The sequence below is a fragment of the Phyllobates terribilis genome, unplaced genomic scaffold (assembly GCF_046119375.1).
Source record: "Phyllobates terribilis strain yellow unplaced genomic scaffold, ASM4611937v1 Scaffold_11__3_contigs__length_659146591, whole genome shotgun sequence".
Taxonomy (NCBI): Eukaryota; Metazoa; Chordata; class Amphibia; order Anura; family Dendrobatidae; genus Phyllobates; species Phyllobates terribilis.
This window is the reverse complement of record NW_027362771.1, coordinates 58,875,774-58,901,043: the sequence shown is the minus strand read 5'-3', so window position 1 is coordinate 58,901,043 and position 25,270 is coordinate 58,875,774. Positions and strand designations below refer to the sequence as shown.

Below are 25,270 nucleotides of genomic sequence, written 5' to 3'. Positions count from 1 at the left end.
CCGCTTTCAATTACACTGACATATGAAGGGTTAATCCCTTCACGACATCTGCCATACATGTATGGCGCAAGATGGAATAGTGCCAGCCCACCCCATTCTCGGCAGGTGAAGGCTGTATGTTACATATAGGACCTGGCTCTGTCAATTGCAGGTGGAGTGAAGCCCGTGACATGATTGACGTAGGTTGCTATGATAGCAGGGGGTCGGTTGAAGACCTCTGTGTTTGTCATTATGGAGCTCCTTTGAAACCCAGCCTGTGGCCAGGCTTCAAAAGAGACCATGATTTTTATTATATACAGCAATGCTCAGGCAATGCTGTATATAGCACAAGCGATCAGATGTTCGCAGCTTCAAGTCCCCTAAGGGGACTATTAAGAACACTTAAGAAGTAAAATAAAATGTTTCAAAAAATATGAAAACAATAAAAAAACAAACGTTGAAATCAACCCCATTTTCCCCCATTAATAAAGATATTAAAAAAAATACACATACTGTGGGCAAAATAAGTATTTGATATACTGCCGATTTTGCAAGTTTTCCCACCTGCAAAGAATGGAGAGGTCTGTAATTTTTATCGTAGGTACACTTCAACTGTGAGAAACAGAATCTAAAAATAAAAAACAGAAAATCACATTGTATGATTTTTAAATAAATCAATAACATTTTATTGCATAAAATAACTATTTGATCACCTAACAACCAGCAAGAATTCTGGCTCTTATAGTCCTGTTTGTTTTCCTTTAAGAAGCCTTCCTAATCTGCACTCATTACCTGTATTAATTGCACCTGTTTGAACTCGTTACCTGTATAAAAGACACCTGTCCACACACTCAATCAATCACACCCCAACCTCTCCACCATGGCCAAGACCAAAGAGCTGTCTAAGAACACCAGGGACAAAATTGTAGGCCTGCAGGCTGGGCTGGGCTACAGGACAATAGGCAAACAGTTTGGTGACAAGGCAACAACTGTTAGCACATTTATTAGAAATGGAACAAACACAAGATGACTGTCATTCTTCCTCGGTCTGGGGCTCCATGCAGGATCTTGCCTCGTGGGGTAAGGATGATTCTGAGAAAGGTCATGAATCAGCCCAGAACTACATGGAAGGACCTGGTCAATGACCTGAAGAAAGCTGGGACCACAGTCTAAAACATTACCTTTAGTAACACGCTACGCAATCATGGATTAAAATCCTGCAGGGCACGCAAGGTCCCCCTGCTCACGCCAGCACATATCCAGGCCTGTTATTTTCCCCAAAAAATGTACACCATAAAAACAGATCCAGAGAAAACAATGTCAAAATTGCAGGGTTTTTTCAGAATTTTTTGGAATTTTTTTTCAGTTTTCCAATACACTATATGGTAAAGTGAATGGTGTCATTCAAAAGTACAACTCATACAACTGCAAAAAAAACAAGCCCTCATACATCTATGCAAAAAAAAAAGTTGTAGCTCTTGAAGGAAGAGGAGGAAAAAAACGAAAACGCAAAAAAATGGAAAATGGCCACGTTGTGAAGGAGTTAAACTGGTAGAAAAAGGGTTAGCATTTACAACAGCAGCCCAGCTGGGTACAGTATGTCAGTCCGTGCTCCTACAGCTGATTGTATTGGTATAGAAGTTGTACCAGACAAATGGAGTTTGTCAATTTCTATGAAATATTAGTTTCTCTACTTGCATATTTCTTCTATTTTACACAATTTTATGTCTTGCCTCTGATGTCATATGCTCACTGAACTCCTTTGTTTAGGGAACCCTTACCAGTTACTAAATGTAATATACCTTTTTGTTTTAACCACTGCTGTCAAACTGGTGAACTCTTATGCAAGCTACAGATGGTCCATTGTACTATATATTGTACTATATAGCAACCTGGTAGCATGAAATGGACCTGTCAAGTCTCTTGTCATGTGTGTTTTAGTAAATAATTGCCCCATATATAGTAAACTTCTACCAATGCCAGATTTTACTTTACTTTTTCACTGCTAATCCTCATGGAAATGTATAAATAAATTGATAACTGGATGTTACCACCATTCCCTTGCCAATAAGTTTTATCAGCTTTATACTTGTTAATTACAGATTTTCTTTTTATTTAGTATTTTACAAAATATATAACATAATCATTCAGATAAAATGTATACATACAACATTCTAAATAATAAATAAGATATAATTTCAGAGCAGACACAGAGTAAATGTATGATTGAATATTTATAAGAAGAACAAGTTGAGACGCATTAATTCAAAAAGTTGGGAGATTCTCTGAAGTCCACAAAACAATCATCAATTATTTAAAGGAAAGCTTCTTGGAAGTGATAACTGTTTGGTTGGACTTTAAGAATGGAAGGATAAAAGCTTCATAAATTATGCGATAGGAGACAGTCTATATAGTAACAGAATTGATTGAGTTAAATGTGAAATGATTGGGAATGGACCAGATTCTGTATGCATGGGTTTTAACATTTATGGACTAAGAAGATTAATGATGCCAGAAGGTTAATGATGATCTTTTTACTGGATTATTGATTGCATTATTCATTAAAACACGTTTGCAGATAAGAAACAAAAAAGGAAATATTATATAAGCAGACACTGTGACTTCTATGACTTCTATTGGGTTCAGTTTAGGCTAGGGTTTGAAGAATTAAAAATGTTAGCAAGGAGATGAAAAGCAAGTAAGCACCATGTTTCCCTACACCATGATGGCGATAACCTGCACCAGAAGCTCCATTTTATTCTTCAATATGAGGTTCTCTTAAATTATTTCAGTATGTTTCTGAAAGCAAGAGAAACCAAAGACACATTATTATCTCTAAAATATCATGTACATTTGTTCATGATGCTCTGTTTCCTTCACAGAGGTTTGCCCACCCTTTCTGTAATGTAGGTCTCTTAGCATTCACCTGGCAGCTCTAAAATACCTACCAGGGACATATTTAGTGTAAGCCACTCCATTTACCAGATCTCAAAGGTTGCCCAGGCCTTCACTCTTTAACCGCTGAACAAGGATCTGGACTTACATGGGGCTCATGGGTTGAGGCCATGGAGTCAGCTGCTGGACAATGTTGCAGGCTTCCAGGAGTGGTCAGAACCAGGAGAGTAGTAAAGGTACAAAATCAGAAGACAAAAGAATAGGCAGAAAATGGGCTGTGTTCAGACAAAAGGAAAACCAACAAGCAAAGCAGGAGCTGAAAGCACAGGACTGAACCAGAGTAGACTATATCTGGCAGCTCCCAGCAGTAAGCTGGGAGTATTAGTAGGGTGTGATGTTGTCCCATCAACCAAAGAAGAGAGCTGATTACTCCAGCTAGACAGCATACACACACCCATACTTTCAGACTGAATGGCACTACAGGTCTGATCCACCCTAGTCTCAGTGACTGCAAAGAGTATATGCCACCCACAGCTTCAGGTCCCATTGTCTCCTCCATCACCATCGCCAGAGAATGTATACAGCGATGCTTGATGACAAAAGATGTAGCAAAGCAGGTCCTGGAGGAGATATAACACTTTCCTTTTCTTGAATTTCATTAAGGATTGCATGCTAGCAAAATTCCCCACATCACAACCACTAGGTGGCCACACATAAGCATGCATATCTTGCATATATTTTTTTCTGGTAATATCAGCCCTCATATTTCGAGATATGTTGAGTCAGGAGAAAAGAAAGTAAATGCTTGTGAATTCTTATAATTGGCAATGCTATATACAATAAACATAATACAATTTACAGATACTGCAACAGTGACATGATTAAAAAGATAACTACAAGCTTGAAAACATTTTCACAGTTATTAACCTACTTATTGGCTACAGAGTCTCATCTATAGGTTTCCTCCGCCACTAACAACTAAATGGCTCAACTTTACATATATCTCTAGTTACCCTTACCTCATCCACCGAATTGGCTATAAAACTACATTTGAGTAAATTACAGACTTTTCTTACTCATCATTGTCCCAGTTAACACCAAGATTTTTCTTGCTCATCAAGGCTTGGATATAGATATGTTATGAACAAATATTTATAAGAAAAATCCCTTTTTCTAGACAGGAATTCTATCTCCATACAATAGATAGTCTCCAAACCTCCAACAATGTCATTCTGGACGCAGCAAGTCTATTAATTACGTTATCCCCTTTAAAAACATAGTTTACAAAAATCGAAACTGCTTTGTTACTGTAAATTCAGTTACATTCTTCCTAATCCAATGCTTGATCAAGTCTCTCACCAATTATTCCTCAAACAATCTAACATTGCTTCACCTTGTCACATGAACCACATATTGTCATGTACAGGGAATAAATAACTGACCTGTGTTCTTCAAATGCGATGTGCCTTTGACCTTAACAATTTTCTATTTATACTACTTATTCTTTACACAATGTACAAAACATCTTGAATTTTTTTTAATCATTTCAACCATCATATATAATTCTATATTGAAAACAACCTCCTGCAACCTGTATTGTGTGTATACATGCTACTCTATGTGCCTATGCTCTTGTATGCAGATGTACATAGTTTTTTCTATCATAGAATTAAAAAAAATGATGGAATAACCAACCTCCTTTGCCTTATCAGGTATTGGCACTCATCTGGCTGCACTAAAACTGTCCAGAACATTCATATATAATCCACTCACATTTTCAGCTACAAGAATGTGCACACAATTACCATTTCCCAAATTTCCAGGATCAACAGCTACAGAGATACCAGTGAAACCCCGAGTACAGCATTACAAAAAAAATATCTCTCCCATCCCCAATTACACCTTACTATATAATATATAAATATATATGTAAGATATATGTTTTGATGGAGACAGTACATATGTCAAACGGCAATAAAATTAATACAAAATAATTTAGACCCTTTCTTCAACTGCTTTATCATGTAAGTCACAGACTCCATAGTTATCCTAGATTTAGGTTAGTAGATAAAGGGAATAACATGTCACAAACTCCCATCTAAGCGTCTTTATTAACCATACAAGGGGGAGTTTTTGTCAATGGCTGGTCACAATGAAAAGGATCATTTACACCATTCTGTGACTGCTATGATTTATTAGGAGATAAAGTAAAAGTCTTCTAAATCCCCAATGCATTGCTAATATGCTAGATTTGCTGGATTTCAGTTGCCTGAATTTCAGTAACAGAAAAGCTAGAGTTAGCTACTTACATAGCCACTAAGTAAATATTAATCCTGCAACACGCTTCACAATATGTTTTAAAACTTTACTCTTGTCAAGAAAATAGTAATTTACTTTTTTTTTATTCAGTTAGCAGTATATATGTAGAACCATGACGCTACAGTGTAGATATGTACTGTGATGTAACCAAATATCTCTCTTCCACCATATATCTTGCAGATTTTTGTCTTTATGCTGACTGTATTGAAAATATGAGTTTCAGCAGATTTTAAAATAACATAACATATACCGTATATATATATATATATATATATATATATATATATATATATATATGTACAGTATATACACTGCTCAAAAACATAAAGGGAACACTTAAACTACAGAATATAACTCCAAGTAAATCAAACTTCTGTGAAATCAAACTGTCCACTTAGGAAGCAACACTGATTGACAATCAATTTCACATACTGTTGAGCAAATGGAATAGACAATAGATGGAAATTATTGGCAATTATCGAGACACCCTCAATAAAGGAGTGGTTCTGCAGGTGGGGACCACAGACCACATCTCAGTACTAATGCTTTCTGGCTGATGTTTTGGTCACTTTTGAATGTTGGTTGTGCTTACACACTCGTGGTAGCATGAGACGGACTCTACAACCCACAGAAGTTGCTGAGGTAGTGCAGCTCATCCAGGATGGTACATCTGTGCAAGCTGTGGCAAGAAGGTTTGCTGTGTCTGTCAGCGTAGTGTCCAGAGGCTGGAGGCGCTACCAGGAGACAAGCCAGTACACCAGGAGATGTGGAGGGGGCCGTAGGAGAGCAACAACGCAGCAGCAGGACCGCTACCTCCGCCTTTGTGCAAGGAGGAACAGGAGGAGCACTGCCAGAGCCCTGCAAAATGACCTCCAGCAGGCCACAAATGTGCATGTTTCTGCACAAACGGTTTGAAACCAACTCCATGAGGGTGGTATGAGGGCCCGACGTCCACAGATGGGGGTTGTGCTCACAGCCCAACACCGTGCAGGACGCTTGGCATTTTCCACAGAACACCAGGATTGGCAAAGTCGCCACTGGCTCCCTGTGCTCTTCACATATGAAAGCAGGTTCACACTGAGCACATGTGACAGACGTGACAGAGTCTGGAGACGCCTTGGAGAGCAATCTGCTGCCTGCAACATCCTTCAGCATGACTGGTTTGGCAGTGGGTCAGCAATGGTGTGGGGTGGCATTTCTTTGGAGGGCCGCACAGCCCTCCATGTGCTCGCCAGAGGTAGCCTGACTACCATTAGGTACCGAGGTGAGATCCTCAGACCCCTTGTAAGACCATATGCTGGTGTGGTTGGCCCTGGGTTCCTCCTAATGCAGGACAATGTCAGACCTCATGTGGCTGGAGTGTGTCAGCAGTTTCTGCAAGATGAAGGCATTGAAGCTATGGACTGGCCCACCCGTTCCCCAGACCTGAATCCGACTGAGCACATCTGGGACATCATGTCTCGCTTCATCCACCAACGTCACGTTGCACCACAGACTGTCCAGGAGCTGGCGGATGCTTTAGTCCAGGTCTGGGAGGAGATCCCACAGGAGACCATCTGCAACCTCATCAGAAGTATGCCCAGGCGTTGTAGGGAGATCATACAGGCACGTGGAGGCCACACACAATACTGAGCCTCTTTTTGACTTGTTTTAAGGACATTACATCAAAGTTGGATCAGCCTGTAGTGTGTTTTTCCACTTTAATTTTGGGGGTGACTCCAAATCCAGGCCTCCATTGGTTGATAAATTTGATTCCATTGATTATTTTTGTGTGATTTTGTTGTCAGCACATTCAACTTTGTACAGAACAAAGTATTCAATGAGAAAATTTCATTCATTCAGATCTAGGATGTGTTATTTGAGTGTTCCCTTTATTTTTTTGAGCAGTGTATATATATATATACATAAATATATATATATATATATATATATATATATATACATATACTAGCTATTGAGCCCGTTCTACTGCCTGGTGGCGAGCATTTTTATTGGTATATCGTCTCCCGTGCTGGTATGTCTCCCGGGCTGCCGCCATCCTGGTATTTGTGCTGCCCCCATCCTGGTATTGGTGCTCCCCAATCCTGTTCCCCCATCCTGTTATGTGCTGCCCTCATCCTTATCCTGGTATGCATGGTACCCCTCATTCCTATTCTGGTATGCATGGTACCCCTCATCCTGGTATGCATGGCACCCCATCCCTCATCCTGGTATGCATGGTACCCCACATCCCTATTCTGGTATGTATGGTACCCCCTCATCCTGGTATACATGGCACCCCTCATCCCAATTTTGGTATGTATGGCACCCCTCATCCCCCAATTCTGGTATGTATGGCCTCCTCATCCCCCAATCCTGATATGCATGGCCCCCTCACACGCCAATCCTGGTATGCATGGTCCCCTCACCCCCCAATCCTGAAATGCATGGTACCCCTCATCCCCCAATTCTGGTATGCATGGTACCCCTCATCCCCCAAACCTGGTATGTGTGGCCCCCTCATCCCCCAATCCTGGTATGTGTTGCCCCCTCATCCCCCAATCCTGGTATGTGTGGCCCCCTCATCCCCTAATCCTGGTATTCATGGCCCCCTCACACCCCAATCCTGGTATGCATGGTCCCCTCACCTCCCAATCCTAGTATGCATGGTACCCCTCATCCCCCTATCCTGGTATGCATGGTACCCCTCATCCCTCAATCCTGGTATGCATGGTACCCCTCATCCCCCAATCCTGGTATGCATGGTACCCCTCACCCCCTCAATCCTGGTATGCATGGTACCCCTCATCCCCCAAACCTGGTATGTGTGGCCCCCTCATCCCCCAATCCTGGTATGTGTGGCCCCCTCATCCCCCAATCCTGGTATGTGTGGCCCCCTCATCCCCCAATCCTGGTATTTGTGGCCCCCTCATCCCCCAATCCTGGTATGTGTGGCCCCCTCACTCCCCAATCCTGGTATGTGTGGCCCACTCATCCCTTTCACGCTGCACACATCCAAAAAAAAACACTTACACTCACCTCTCTTCCCTGTGCTCCAGTGCTGCTGTGTCCTGTTCTGCCGGAGGCCAGGGGAGGAGTGTGGTGCCGGAGTACGCGCATGCCAATACCGTGCTGTCTGGCACCATTTTGCTGAAGATACACTGCAAATGTGTCTACAGTAAAATGGCGCCGGATAGCGCTATGCGCATGCGCCGATTCTGACGCCTTCACTCCTGCCCCAGTCTCCGGCGAGAAAAGAGGTGCCATGGCAAGGCTCCTCCCGGTCTGGTAAGTATGTAAGTATGGCACCGGAGATCACGGTATGTGTTCAGTGCCTATGCATACGGCAATCTCCGGCGCCATACACTCCTTTTACCTGTAACGGCTCCATGCGTTCTTCTGTCTGGAGCCAGACTGTGCAGGTGTGTCGTGCTTGCGCAGTCTATAAAGGCTTCAGACAGAGGTACGCTTGTACGATTATATTATAGATATATATACATATATACAGTAAAGACCAAAAGTTTGGACACACCTTCTCATTTAAAGATTTTTCTGTATTTTCATGACTATGAAAATTGTACATTCACACTGAAGGCATCAAAACTATGAATTAATACATGTGGAATTATATACTTAACAAAAAAGTGTGAAACAACTGAAAATATGTCTTATATTCTAGGTTCTTCAAAGTAGCCATCTTTTGCTTTGATGACTGCTTTGCACACTCTTGGCATTCTCTTGATGAGCTTCAAAAGGTAGTCACCGGAAATGGTTTTCACTTCACAGGTGTGCCCTGTCAGGTTTAATAAGTGGGATTTCTTGCCTTATAAATGGGGTTGGAACCATCAGTTGTGTTGAGCAGAAGTCTGGTGGATACACAGCTGATAGTCCTACTGAATAGACTGTTAGAATTTGTATTATGGCAAGAAAAAAGCAGCTAAGTAAAGTAAAACGAGTGGCCATCATTACTTTAAGAAATGAAGGTCAGTCAGTCCGAAAAATTGGGAAAACTTTGAAAGTGTCCCCAAGTGCAGTTGCAAAAACCATCAAGCGCTACAAAGAAACTGGCTCACATGAGGACCGCCCCAGGAAAGGAAGAGCAAGAGTCGCCTCTGCTTCTTAGGATAAGTTTATCCGAGTCACCAGCCTCAGAAATCGCAGGTTAACAGCAGCTCAGATTAGAGACCAGGTCAATGCCACACAGAGTTCTAGCAGCAGACACATCTCTTCAACAACTGTTAAGAGGAGACTTTGTGCAGCAGGCCGTCATGGTAAAATAGCTGCTAGGAAACCACTGCTAAGGACAGGCAACAAGCAGAAGAGACTTATTTGGGCTAAAGAACACAAGGAATGGACATTAGACCAGTGGAAATCTGGGCATTGGTCTGATGAGTCCAAATTTGAGATCTTTGGTTCCAACCACCGTGTCTTTGTGCGAAGCAGAAAAGGTGAACGGATGGACTCTACATGCCTGGTTCCCACCGTGAAGCATGGAGGACGAGGTGTGATGGTGTGAGGGTGCTTTGCTGGTGACACTGTTGGGGATTTATTCAAAATTAAAGGCATACTGAACCAGCATGGCTAACACAGCATCTTGCAGCGGCATGCTATTCCAACCAGTTTGCGTTTAGTTGGACCATCACTTATTTTTCAACAGGACAATGACCCCAAACACACCTCCAGGCTGTGTAAGGGCTATCTGACCCAGAAAGAGAGTGATGGGGTGCTACGCCAGATGACCTGGCCTCCACAGTCACCAGACCTGAACCCAATCGAGATGGTTTTGGGTGAGCTGGACCGCAGAGTGAAGGCAAAAGGGCCAACAAGTGCTAAGCATCTCTGGGAACCTCTTCAAGATTGTTGGAAGACCATTTCTGGTGACTACCACTTGAAGCTCATCAAGAGAATGCCAAGAGTGTGCAAAGCAGTCATCAAAGCAAAAGGTGGCTACTTTGAAGAACCTAGAATATAAGACATATTTTCAGTTGTTTCACACTTTTTTTGTTAAGTATATAATTCCACATGTGTTAATTCATAGTTTTGATGCCTTCAGTGTGAATGTGCAATTTTCATAGTCATGAAAATACAGAAAAATCTTTAAATAAGAAGGTGCGTCCAAACTTTTGGTCTGTACTGTATATATATATATATGGTAAATATGTTTTGTTATTTTAAAATCTGCTGAAACTCATATGATGAAAATTAACATATTTTGAGACTTGATAGTATATTTCATTTGTATAAACATATATTGTCGTATGTTATGTCTAAACTAAAGGCGTTTACTCAGACAACACCTGTCTTTTTTTACTCCAATAGACAGGAATGTGGGAATGCTCGGCAATCTCACAGAGAACGAAAGGATCAGCCATTTAAACCCTTTGTGACAAGGCCAATTTCCTTTTTTGCATTTCCGTTTTTTCCTCCTCTTCTTCCCAGAGCCATAACTCTTTTATTTTTCTGTCCACATTGACATATTAAGGCTTATTTTTTTGGCAGAACGAGATGTACTTTTGAATGACAACATTAATTTTACTACATAGTTTACTGGAAAATGGTGAAAAAAAAATTCAAAGTGTGGTGAATAAAACGCAATTCTGACATTGTTTTTTGGGAATTGTTTTTACAGTGTACATTTTGTAGTAAAAATGACCATGCAATATGATTTTCCTCATCAATATGATTACATTGATACCCAACATGTCCAGTTTTTTTATTATTTTAGTGGTGAAAACTAAATCAGAAGTGTGCAAAAAAAAACATTTTTGGGTTGTGTCACCATTTTCCGGGACCCCTAACATTTTTATTTTTCGGCTGATGGAGTTGTGTGATGGCTTATTTTCATGGCAAGACAAAATTTTTATTAGTATAATTTTGGGATAGATGTGACTTTTCAATCACTTGTTACAACTTTTTTTGTGGAATTACATCAACCAAAGAAATGTCATTTTGGCATTCTTGAATTTTTTCCGTTTACAGTGTTTACTGATCGGGTTAATTATTTTAATATTTTGATACATCAAACTTTTCTGAACACGGCAATACCACATATGTGTATTTTTTTTAATATCTTTATTTTCAGTGGGTGAAAATGGGGGGTGATTTGAATTTTTTTTTTTTTTTTTTTTCATATTTTTTACATTTTTTTTTACTTTTTACTATTATTGTTAGCCCCCTTAGAGGACTTATAGATGCAATCATCCGATCGCTTGTGCTATATACAGCGATGCGACAGACAAACCTAATATCTTAAAAAAGACAAAAAAATATTATATTTTTTTTAGCATATATCATTTTTAACAAGCGAGTGTTCAAACGTATAAAAAGTTATATTTCTATGGGGACAGACAGAAATAAAACCCTTTTATGGACCATACTCCCATTGACCATGAAGCCACTCATTCTATGTTGGCATTAGTCATAAGCAAATATGGCCAGACAATAGAAATAACTATGACAGTGGGTTATTTGTAGGCATTTATAGACTACAAATTACTGAAACTAGGTAGTTGGTCACATTAGGTAGTGAACTTGAATTTTACAAGTAATTTCTATAAATATAAGTATTAATAAAAACTATGGTAGTTAACTATATCTAGTATATATGTACATATGCAGAAGTTTTAGGCAGTTTTGGAAAAAATGCTGCAAAGTGAGAAAATGCTTTCATGAATAGTAGTGTAAATAGTTGCTTTTTTTTTTAAATAACAAAATGCAAAGCATGAAGTGTAACCATCCTTTGCATTCAAACCAGCATCAATTCTTCTAGGTACACTTGCACATAGTTTTTGAAGGAACTCAACAGGGAGGCTGTGTCAAACATCTTGGAGAACTAACCACAGATATTCTGTAGATGTTGGCATAGGCAAATCCTTATCTCTCTATGTGCAATCCCCAGACAGGCTCAATGATGTTGGGATCAGGTCTCTGTGGGGGTCATGTCATCACTTCCAGGATTCTTTAGCTCATAGAAAGAGATTCATGATAAGATTTATTGTAGCATCGTTCACAAATTTTCTGTGTAGGATTATGGACCAATGTTTTGGTCATGTGACCTTGATAATGCCATATGGGGAACACAAATAAAGACAGGTTGATGTGATGGCAGGCTGATATGTTATCATATCAACCTGCCTTTATCTGTGTTCCCCATATGGCTGTGATCAAGGTCACATGACTGAAATATTGGTCTATTATCCTACACAGAAGATTTGTTGATGATACTACAATAAATCTTATCTTCATTTGGAATCTGGAGGGCCCTGGCTCTCTTTCTATGTGCTATGGTTATATTTTCCATTGAGCACCCAATGAATTTGCCATTGTGTGTCTACCATATTAAATTCCACGATTCCTTGTCCTTCTCTATGATGAAGATAGTTCTAAATTGCATTGGCTGTATGTTTGGGGTCTTTGTCCTGCAACAGAATACATTTCAAGCCAATCAGCCATCATAATGATGGTATTTTATGATGGATAAGTAACTGCATTTATTTCTCAGCATTGAGGACACCAGTAATCATCACCAAATTCCTAACTTTATTAGCTGAAATGCTGTCCCAAAGTTGTAAGAAACCTCCACCATGCTTCACTGTTGCTTGTAGACATTTATTATTGTACTGTTCTCTAGCCTTGCAAAGAACAAACCGCCTTCTGTTACAGAAAAATATTTGACATTTTGATTCACCAGTCTAGAGCACCTGATGCTATTTTTCTACACACCAGTTCCTATATTTTTATGTGTAGTTGAGTAAAATGGCCTGATTGTATGTATGATTTTTGGCCGCAATTCTTCCATGAAGAGCACTTATGTCCAGACTTCTCCGAACAGTAGATGGGTGTACTTGAGTCCCACTGGTTGCTGCCAGTTTTAAGCTGATTTAAGTGCTGGCCATTTTCCAATTTTGAAGGGAAGTAAGCATGATGTGTCTGTCATCTGCCGCACTAAGTTTATGTGGCCGAACAATGTGTCCATGGTCCTCAACACTGTCATTTTATAGTTTCGTCAATGCTGAGACATACCAGCAGATCCTTATCCAAATTGGAATGACATCAGAGAGGTGTCTGATTTGCTCCAGATTTACTCCCTTGCAAGATAACAATTCTAAATTTCATTAAGAACTATCTCCAGCTTAAAAAAACAAGGAGTCTTGGAAATTATGATATGACCACACAGAGCACTAATATCAAAATCATTGAATATGTGTGAGATTGCTAAAAAGAGATAGAAAGATTTGTGCAAATCTTCATCCACAAAAGATTTGTGGTTAGTTCTTGAAGATGTTTGGAATGAGCTCCCTGTCAAGTTCCTTCAAAAACTGTGTACAAGTGCATGTGAAGCAGATCTGATGCTCACATGCTGTTTTGAAAGCAAAGAGTGGACTGGTCACACCAAATATTGATTTAATTTAGATTTCTGTTTTGTTTATTCACAGTGCATTATGTTAATTGATGAAAATAAATTAACTCAATTCTTACTTTGCAGCTATATTCCCACACCTGCCTAAAACTTTTGTACAGTACTGTATATATTTATACCGTGTGTATTCTATGTGTAGTAACTAATAGTTTTATTACAATGTAAATGCAATAGCTCTCCAAGTAATGCTCTAACACATTTAGCTCCATTATAGCTGTGCTGCTACTGTGTAAAAACCCTTCTGTAACAAGAATTTCACAATGTATATAGTTAGCGAGTTTTTGACTTGAGTTTTTCTTTAGAAAGTAAGGGAATGTGCACACAACGTCTTTTTCAGACTGATATGCTGTGTAACCCGCCTGAAAAGGTGCTAAATAAACGTTAAAAAAAATGTACATATGCACTGCAATGTAAAGATGACTTGCTGTGCACATGTTGCTGTGTTCAGTCTTTTGACTTTCTTTTCACTGCTTTGAGTTTGTAAAGACGCAAATCTGTTAAAAGACGTGAATTGATCATTTTTCGGTGGTGCTTTCCTGAATTGTTTTCTACTTCATAAACTTGGCAGGCATACCAGAATCTAAAAGACGTTGTGTGATCATAGCCCTACTGAAGTTTCAAAATACTTTTCACATGTCATAAAGATTTCAGAAGTTTTGATCAGTGGGGGGCTGATTGCTTAGACTCCTGTTGATCAGTTAAACTAAGTGGAAAAATCGCTGTATCCACCTGAGACTGAAGACAGGCAGTACAGGAGGATGTCTTCAGTCTTGGCAGGAGAGAAGAGCGCTCCTGAACGATTCTGCACCCCCATTTTAGATTTTGGATCGGGACTCAGCACCTGGACCCCACCAAAAAAGTTTCAGACTAGTGATGAGCACAAGTGCTTGTTACTCGAGTTTGCATTGCAAGTGCTCGAGTGAAATGTTCCCGTCCCACCGGAAGCTTGTTTTGCAGCTGTCAGAGAGCCACAAAACATGCTAGGATTGCCCATGTTTGTCAGGCAATCCCTGCATGTTTTCTGGCTGTCTAATAGCTGAGTAACATGCAGCTGTGGGGACGGGAACATCTCACTCGAGCACCAGCAATACTTGGTGCATACCCGAGCACCCTCGGCAAACTCGAGTAACGAGCACTTGCGCTCAACACTAATTCTGACATGTCTCTAAGACTTGTCAAAAGTTTTCAAAAAGTGAAGTTACTTTTTAAGCTTGTGTTTTTTTACCCTTTTTTTAACACTGATCTCTGTACCAAGATTGTATCCATTCATAATAAGGATTTCAGACCTATCTTTACTGTACATTTCCTGATCTGGAGATATCAATAAGGCACATCACACCCACTCATCCCACCCAAAAAAAACCAAAAACATTTACATTGTATAAAGGCCGGAATACAAATGGTGTTTTCATTTTCTGAACAATATTGCAAATTATCTGTTTTCCTTCTGTGTGCCAAAGTCCCTAGGCGGTGAATATATAATGGATGAGCGATTCCTTGAACACTGATATATGGCTACTGGGGTTTTCCTCTCTGGTGGATTCTAAACACTGTCATCACTCTGCTTGCCCTGAGGCAGGATAATGTCAGTGATGCTAAATATTCCCAGGCCATCTAACCTCATTGTTTCTCCTGCAGTGGATATACAGTGGGTGAACAGTTCTATTTGTAACCCTTATGTTCATTGTACTATATGAGCAGAGCTCTGCTACATTTCTATATCCGTCTGAGTCTGGGTACATTTTGTATTAGTGATGAGCACTAAATATAGACGTAGTCATTGAATTTGTGTTAGCTGTTTTCTAGGATACTGAAAATGATCAACAATATTTTTGCATTAATTGACAAACTCCAGTGAAAGATCTGGCTTCAATTTATTATGAGCTAACATTCAACATTAAAAAAAAGCAGTTTCTGCAAATGCAGAAGAAAAATGACTAGTATCCCTTGGGAATGACTAGTTTCAAGAATCAAAGCTGTGCTGCTTGTCCATAACCTATAGAATCTACAGAGCAGTGGTAGAATTCCTTTAAATTACCTGGACCTTGACAAATAACGGATTTTTAACAACATTATGGGGGAAATTCATGATGACGGAAGTATTATACGCCGTCGTGATCAAAAGTCCTCTGGAGTAAGATGCGCCACCTTCTTTCTGGCTGCACTAAAGCTATAATTTACTCCGCTTTCTGTCGTAAATTATAGTGAATTTGTTGGACATTGCTAAGCTACATCCTCTCCTGTTAAGCTCCATCTACTTTTAATAAAAATGGCAAATTTTTCAAAAATTTTGGCCAACTATTGTACATGTCACACAAAAATTGGCAACTTTTATATGCCACTAGCGTAAACTGAATGGTGAATTCTCCCCTAAGCGTGTATAATGACACTTCCAATCTGTGAGGAATTAAATAATCATCCAATCAAATGATTCATAATTGCAAATTGCTATTAAAAGTTTGTGCTCCAACCTGGCTATATTAGCGGGACTGAAGCTCATTCTCCCTCAAGACAAGATGAACTGTCGGGGCACAAAGATATTTAATGTCCTTTTTTTATTGATCTTTTAACCATTTATATGCCTATTTGATTTCAAAATTTTGCTGGTTGCCCATGGAGACAGACAACAGTTTTGTGTCACAGCTTTGATGTTAGTCATTTGATCTGCTGGGGAAAGTTGTCATAGTGAATTTACTAAAAAAAAAAAAGGGGGGGCAAAAGGGGTTTGGATGCCTTTTTTAAAGGAGTTTTGGGGTTTCAGCAAACCTTAGTGCCCTGATTGTAGTTTGTTTAAAGGGAACTTGTCACTAGTTTTTCAGTCTTTCAACAAATGCCACCACCTTTTCCCTCCTGTACTGCAGGATATGTGTATATTCTCTCCTGACTCCCCCAGTATACCCCCAAAATAACATTTGAATTGCTCCCGTGCTGTATTTAAATAAGAATGGTCTATTCCGATGGGCGTCATCGTTGTCATGTCTGTGCCTCCTCTCTGCTCCTAATCGCCATCCTCCGGCTCTGATTGATGTGTATGATGTGTCCTGCATCATCCACATAGCGCAACATAATTTTGCACCTGCACAGTAGCATAGCGAGCCGAGCAGGCCATACTGCGGGCAGAGCAAAGGACATCACTATGCATGCGCCGATAGACATCATACCGGCTCCGGAGAAAGTGCGCCTGCTCAGGTCTGCTATGCAACAGCAGTTTATGTTGTGCTATATGGATGACGCAGGACACATCATCTACATCAATCAAAGCTGGACAATGGCAATTAGGAGCAGAGAGGAGGCACAGACACCTCAGTGATGTCACCCACCAGACAAACCTCATTTAAATACAGCGTTGGAGCAATTCAAATGGTATTTTTGGGGCATACTGGGGGAGTGAGGAAAGAATATATACTTTTGTGGAATGCAGTACAGAAGCAGATAAAGGTAGTGACATTTGTTGAGAGACTCAAAAACTGATGACAGGTTCCTTTTAAAAAACAAAACAATGTGTGATTCACTCACCTTCCCCAGGTCCGGCACTGAGTATTCACAACTGCTCCCAGTTTCTGTTATTGTTAGCACTTACGTCACGTTCACAGCCCTGCAGCCAATCAATAAGTTTACTGATTGGATGCAGAGCTATCAACCTGACGTCCACGCTACAGACAATAATAGACACAGGTGCAGAGGGAATTCAGCGCTGGATACAGGGAGTGTAAGTAAAGAACAGCTTCTTTTTTTAAAATAAATTACATTGATAGGAAAGGGGAGATGTTTTGTTGATTTAGGGATTTATGTTGATTGGTATTTTTTGGGGTCAGGAACGAAAATTAATCCGTAATGAGAAGATGAGTCAACATTGCTTGAGAATGTGTTGACCCTAATAGCCTTAGGTCTGATTAAATTACTATTTTAACCCAGCTTACAATGCCAAAAATGTCCCGCTTTCTGGAAATTCAACAAGATATGTACATGAATAACTGTAAACTTGAATACAAAACATGAAACAAAAATCAGTAAATCAAAATAATTACAAAGCTACTTAATATTGCAATATTCTTTCTGCTGTATATATGCAGGGATATGGTATATGCTGAACATATGCATATAATTCCATAAACTCTATTGTACAGGCAGATTTATCAAAACTGTCAATGTTGACCCTGGCAACCAATCACAGTGCAGCTTTTATTTTACCAAAACAGTTTACGAAATGAAAGCTGAGCTATGATTGGTTGCTATTGGCAGCAAATTTTCTTTTAGACAATTTGGAGAAATGAGTCCTAATATATGACAAAATGCTCCTTTTCTTCATGCTTCAGACCAGTATGTATCAGCAGCATACCTTCTTTATCATTGTATTGCAAAAGGCAGTGGACTAATTCTACATACACAAGAGAAAAGACGTATACATCGTGCTACACTTTTTTTAGAAGCGTTGCCAATAGTAGTCATGTAGGATTATTTTTAAATCGCGAAATTAGCAGTAATAATAAGTAGAGATGAGCGGTGTTCGACTCGAACTGTTCGCCAATCTCAAATTCGAGCTGTTTTGGGCGGTGTTCGAGCCGTTCGGCGAACACGAACAATTTGAAAAAAATTCGGCTGTTCGAGGTTATGTTCGATAACTGTTCGTGCACCAAAATCATAACTGGATTTTTTCTCAGTAATGATGAAAATTAATGTTAATACGCAGTTTGAGTGTACAGCGGGGTGGGGGGAGGGGCAGGAGATGGATCTCTGCAGGAATAATGAAGATCTCCATTTTTTTTCCTCTTTCCCGCATGTACAGTGGGGAGGTGCAATCTCTCAGCTTATCAGCGCACACACGGAGCGAAGTGCTTTTTTTCACACAAGCAAGGGCATGTGTCATTGGCAGTGTATGTCACATGTCCTTGCCCTATAAGACCCAGCCATTTTCCCCGTCGCCACCATTTTCTCACTGCTGCAGCTGCGTGTTAGACGGCACCGCTGTTGCTGTGTGCGCTATACTTTCAGTGTTAATTTCAAGCCAATTTTCGCACAAATATACAGATAGCTTGGGAGTAGGGAATAGTTGTGATTGCAGTCCTTTTGAGGACTAGGTTATATCATTTCCTATGACTTTTATCAGGCAGGTCTGTGCTCTTAAATAGATAGGTTGGGAGTAAAGACTAATTGTAATTGCAGTCCTTTTGAGGGCTAGGTTACATCAGTTCCTATCACTTTTTGCCAGGCAGGTCTGTGCCAGTGCTGTGCAAGTTTTTTTCACAGCATTTGGCTAAATCTAGCAAAGCTAATCCTTTTTGGCCTCTTGCAGTGTGTGTTAGTCAGTGGAGTAGCCTATCTGTGTTGCAAGCTACACCACCTGTGTATAGAATACAATTTTTTTTACTGCACCTAGTGAAGTAAAACCTTTTGGGCATAGCATCATTCTATTAGTCCATCTATACTAACCTCCACCAGGTAGCAAATTCAAAATAATTTTTATCTGCATCTAGCTCTGAAAAAATATTTTGGCTTCAGCTTGTAGCAGTTTGTGGGACTTGTTTTATTAGTCCATCTATACTAACCTCCACCAGGTTGCAAATTCAATATAATTTTTATCTGCATCTAGCTCGGAAAAAATATTTTGGCTTCAGCTTGTAGCAGTGTGTGGGACTTGTTCTATTAGTCCATCTATACTAACCTCCACCAGGTTGCAAATTCAATATAATTTTTATCTGCATCTAGCTCTGAAAAAATATTTGGGCTTCGGCTTGTAGCAGTGTGTGGGACTTGTTCTATTAGTCCATCTATACTAACCTCCAGCAGGTTGCAAATTCAAAATAATTTTTATCTGCATCTAGCTCTGAAAAAATATTTGGGCTTCGGCTTGTAGAAGTGTGTGGGACTTTTTCTATTAGTCCATCTATACTAACCTCCACCAGGTTGCAAATTCAAAATAATTTTTAGCTGCATCTAGCTCTGAAAAAATATTTGGGCTTCAGCTTGTAGCAGTGTGTGGGACTTGTTCTATTAGTCCATCTATACTAACCTCCACCAGGTTGCAAATTCAAAATAATGTTTAGCTGCATCTAGCCCGGAAAATAATTTTGGGCTTAGTAGCAGTGTGTGGTATTCATCGTATTAGGCCATCTATACCAAGCTCCACCAGCTTTGAAATTACTAATAATTTTTAGCTGCATCTTGCCTGTAAACTAATTTTGGGCATATTAGCAGTGTGTGGTACTCATTCTATTAGGCCATCTATACTAAGCTCCACCAGCTTTGAAATTACTAATAATTTTTAGCTGCATCTTGCCTGGAAAATAATTTTGGGCATAGTAGCAGTGTGTAGTACTCATTGTATTAGGCCATCTATACCAAGCTCCACCAGCTTTGAAATTAATAATAATTTTTAGCTGCATCTAGCCCGGAAAAATTTTTTTCTTCCCAATAGTGGTTGCAATAGAAATATGGGGCGCGCTCCTGGCTAACAAAAATATACGCTTCATAACAAAAAACACCAGCCTAGCGCACTCCACTAATAAGATGGAATCATCGTCTCTCCCGTCTACGCCGGCTAGCATTCATGTGCCTAAAACACAATGCATGGGTCCGCGCTAGCCACGATGCTGAGGGGTCTAAAGCTGCTGCTAACGCTTTATCACAATTCAATTGGCAGATTTTCACAGAGCTCCTCCCCAACGCCCACCCATCAGGCAACAGTTGCCCACCCTCCCTATGGGATCTAGTGGCGAATAGTTGATGCCATTAATCAGAGCGTCAGTTGCCCCGTCGACGTGGCAAGCATACGGTAAGGCATGGGAAGAGTGGACATGACTAGTAGCAGGCAGACGGGTTGACCAATGTGAACAAGCCAGATTACAAGTCACCATAGAATTTCTCCACCAGCTAATGATGAGGGGCATATCAGGGGCGTCAGCGCAGCGGTGTCTGACCGGAGTAGCATTTCACTTCCAACTACTGAATTGGGGAGATGTGACAAAGAGATTCATCATCAGACAATCCATAAAAGGGTGGAAAAGGGGTCAGCCAAGTCAGGAGTGTAGACGTCCCGTCCCGTGTCACTAAAACTGATTTCTCACATCATATCCCTAACACCATTAACATGACACTCACAATTTGAAGCAACACTACTGTCTACTGCATTTGCGATCGCCTTCTTCGGGGCGCTATGCATAAGCGAATTAGTCCCTCAATCCAAAATTACCAGAAATGGAGGCTTATTACACCAGGACGTAGTCATAGCCAATAATGCAATACGTCTACGCATACGCCAATCGAAAACGGTTCCAGCAGGCAGGGGCACTTGGGTACTTCTACAACCCAAAAACGGTACACTGAGTCGGGTAACAATAGTAAAAACATATATAACCATCAGATCACAAAGTAATTTCTTCCTATCACACATTGATGGTACGCCATTATCAAGATACCAGTTCCAAGCTATATTTAATAAATGCATAACATCGGCAGGGAACCACCCCAAAGATTACGGGACACACTCATTCCGCATAGGCGCGGCCACGGAAGCAGCAAGAGCAGGACTGTCAGAAACGGAAGTTCAGAGGATAGGGAGATGGCGATCCACGTGTTTGGTGAGATACATAAGACCGGATTTGTTATCCTAACGTGGTTTGTTTCTTTTACAGGTGACGCTAAGCCAACAGTGTGGGTGATAGGCCACTCGTATATATATTGGGCAGAAAAAAGGGCGAAAGTCCGCCCAGGCGGGAGGAAATTAGAGTTTCATAACACATATTTCAACTGCAGAGGTATTAGAGGCCTGCTATGGCCACAGGTACTAATGGAGGTAATCAAGGTAGGGAGAGAGGCAAGAGGTCAGGTCATCTTAGTTATACAGGCCCCGGGGAAATGACCTAGGTCATCACAAGATCGCATAACTAATGGCAATAATGAAACTAGACACTGAGCGCTTCAGAGATTTTTTCACAAAACTAACTATAGTATGGTCAGAGATTGTGCCTATAGCGGTATGGTAAGGTGCGCGAGACATCACGGCCATCGAACGGACAAGGCGGGTAATAAATATTCGGATGGCAAAATTTAGAAGAGACAGAGGTGGTGTAGTGATACAACACCGACAACTGGAAGGAGATAAAGCAGGCCTCATACGGCCCGACGGTGTTCACTTAATGGATATTGGACTGGACATATTCCTGTCAGGACGGAGTGGAACAAGCGTTAAGAGTGATGGATGGGGGTCAGAGTCCTGCATACGAGTACGCAGGATCCTCCGTGGCCTGGAAATAGAAAGTACATGTTGGAGAGTTACACTTGTTGGCCAACTTGCCGGTGTGGAGACCCAGGGCATGCTGTAAAAAGCTGAATTATTTTAGAAATAAAATGCCTTTCTACTGGAATGAGTATAAAGAGTTAATAAAGCTGTGACCGATCCTCACCCATCCAGTTGTAAGAGTTACATTATTGTATTGTCAAGGAAAGGGGGGCGGTAGGGGGGCTGAGCGTCTGGGTTTGGTTGGGGGTCCCCACAGTCTGCCTAGGCTAGATGCATTTCAAAATTCTTATTAGATACACAGGCGGAGCAGCTTGCTTTGCAGCTGGGCTACTACGCCCAAAGTATTGCCTAGGCTAGATGCAGTTAAAAATTCTACACTGACTAGCAGACACTGAAGCTTTGGAGCAGACCTCTGAGTAAACAGCTCTTCAGACTCAACCATCTGTGTTACCCCAAGCCATAGTGTATGTAGTTTCTTACAGTTAAAAGGGGGGGGGAGCGACCCAACCCACCTGTAATTGACGATGCCAACGTCACGTAAAACACAGCAAGGGGACTCCAAAAAAAGTCTCCATTTTTTCCAAAAATTGTGGCACAGACACCACTTAAGTGGCATCAATTGCCCCAGAGTTGCTTAAAACGGTTGGTGAGGTGATTTTACCAAATCCTCAAGCTTTTAGTCTCCCCAGGATGACACAGGGGTAGAAAAGTCCTTGCGGATCCATGATTTGTTCATCTTTATGAACGTGAGTCTGTCTACATTCTCAGTGGACAGCCGCGTGCGCTTATCTGTCAGCACACCACCAGCAGCGCTGAACACACGTTCAGAGAGAACGCTGGCTGCAGGGCATGACAAGATCTCCAAGGCGTGAGTGGCGAGCTGCGGCCATTTTTCCAGATTGGAAGCCCAGAATGAGCAAGGGTCCAGTGACACAGTCATAGCTTCGATGTTCACTTGGAGATACTCCTGTACCATCCTCTCTAGGCGTTGACTATGTGTCAAACTTCTTGTCTCCTGTGGCCTTGCAAAGGATGGTCTAAAAAAGTGGTGAAACGATTCCACAAAATTGCTGTTACCAGCAGATACTGTGTTACTGTTACAGTTTGAGTGATGAAGACTCGACAGTCCCACGGTTTGCAAGTTAGAACTGTGAGATTCACTACGTGCACCACTGGTGTTTTGTGGAAAAGCACATGTAAGATTCTGCAACAGCCTCTGCTGATACTCCTGCATGCGTGAATCCCTTTCTATGGCAGGAATTATTTCGGCAAATTTACTTTTGTATCGGGGATCTAAGAGTGTGGCAACCCAGTAGTCGGGATTACTTCGAATTCTGACAATCCGAGGGTCATGTTGCAGGTAGTGCAGCAAGAAGGCACTCATGTGACTTGCGCATCCAGGAGGACAAAGTCCTTGTTGTGTTGGTGGTGAGGTAAGAATCATGCTTCCTTCCTCTGCCCTCTCCCCCCAACTTCGCACAACAGAAATGTGATCAAGGTTTCCCTCATCTGATGAGTCTTACATGCCCATCGTTAGTTCGTCCTCCACTTCTTCCTCGGCTCCTGCACCTTCCTCAACAGTTTGGCTGCTACCATGCGCCCTGGTTAATCCCTCTCCCCCACCCTCCCATGCCTGCCGCCTTGGTGCTGCCGACCGTCTGGACCTTGGAGATGTTATCCCTTCCGCATACGACTCCTCCTCTACTTCCTCCACCTCCTCTTGTCCCACCACCTGACTCTGAATTCGGTTTAACGTGTGCTCCAGCATGTAAATCACAAGAATAGTCATGCTGATAATGGCATCGTCGTCAGCACTAAACACCGTCGCCATTTCAAAACTGTGCAGAAGGGTGTGTGGCGCCCCTGAGGGTTCAGTCGCCACAGAGGTACTGCATCTCACCCAGAGGTGTGGTATCTCACCCTCAGGTAAGGAAGGAGTATGGTTCGGGACCCTAACACCTGCATCCAACACATACCCGCAGTGGGGGTTGGGAGAGATTGTTCCTAAGGGAGAGCACATTCCCAGGTCCCTAGCTGGTGGGAGGGTCCTATGTAGTGGGGGTGGGTGGAGAAAGAAGCTTAGGGGAGCACATGACAGGGAGAGTATAAATAGGAAGCCATCTTAGAAAGAGCAAGCCAGTCAGAGGAGGAGAAGTGACAGGAGCAGAGGGTCTGCATGAGCTCTGCTCCGGAGGCGGGCCTAGCCTGGGAGGCCCAGGACTGAAGGAGAGAAGAGAGGAGTGGGAGCAGGAAGGCTCCAGGAACCGAAGGGACCCTAGGGGTACGGGCCGTGCAGAAGGCCACTCGTACGCCCGCTGCTACCAGGAGGTAGAGGGGTCAGGCCAGATAAGGGGAACCGGTCCCTCAACTAGCGGAGAAACAGCAAGGCTCAACTAGAAACCGGAGGCTGCAGCATTTCATGTACTGCAGGCCAAAGTCCTCACCAGTCTCATTAAGAAGGTAGCCACATAGGACCCAGGGGACGGAACACACGTCGCCCGCCAAGGCCCGAGGATACCGGATAGAAGTGTCACTGGGTGTGAGGTGCAGGGAGAAGGCCAGAGAAAGGACACACAGAAGGGGGTCCTGCTAAGTACTCCGGAGCTATCTGGGGGTAGACAGAGCCCCTCACTGAGTACGCACAGCACGATGGGGGAGATTGCTCTGGTACCTGTAATCTGGACTGCAACAACTGTGAGTAAAGATCTTGGGACTGCATCACACGGACTCTGTGCTCATTACTGACTCCCTGCACTACAACCACCATCATCCACCCACACTGCTCTGAAGCTACACTCATCCTGTGGGGAGTAATAATACCATTGCTGCAAAACCACCAGCTTCAGAGCACTGTTCCAAACCGGCGGCCCCTTTGGCCGCATTCCACAGGTGGCGTAGTCGGACATTATAAAACCCATATATACAAATTACCCTTGGATTGACCGCCCTGGGTCACGGACCGGGTGGCCACCACAGTGACTACAACCCCCAGCATCTACCGGCCCGGCTCCGGGTACCTCACGGCCCAGGGGGGCGCGTCAACTTCATAGGTCCCTGATCTGAGACCACTCCTGCAGCGTGATTTGCCCCAGCTCTGGATCTCGTTGGCCCAGGCTGTACGTCAGAACGCATTGCACCAGGGCTTGTCGGTGCTGCCACAGTCGCTGCAACATGTGCAGAGTTGAATCCCACCGTGTCGGCACATCGCATTTCAGCCGGTGAACTGGCAGGCCCAACGACTTCTGTAGAGATGTAAGTCGTTGAACTGCGGGATGCGAATGGTGGAAGTGAGCACACAGCGACCGTGCCCTCTGCAGAAGGCCATCTAGTCCGGGATAGTGGGCTAAAAATTGCTGGACAACCAGGTTCAACACGTGAGCCATACAAGGCACGTGTGTGACATTGCCCCGGCGAAGGGCCGCTCCCAGGTTTGCAGCATT

At 42.1% G+C, this 25,270-nt stretch overlaps 1 protein-coding gene and 1 long non-coding RNA gene across 3 annotated transcripts in view; one reads left to right on the top strand and one right to left on the bottom strand.

Annotated features, from left to right (window-relative positions):
• KCTD16 (potassium channel tetramerization domain containing 16) overlaps window positions 1-25,270 on the bottom strand; it is a 449,673-nt gene that overhangs the window by 57,528 nt on the left and 366,875 nt on the right. The window lies entirely within an intron of this gene.
• Window positions 1-25,270, top strand: part of LOC141165569 (uncharacterized) — a 46,150-nt gene that overhangs the window by 3,361 nt on the left and 17,519 nt on the right. The gene's annotated exons all lie outside the window — the stretch shown is intronic.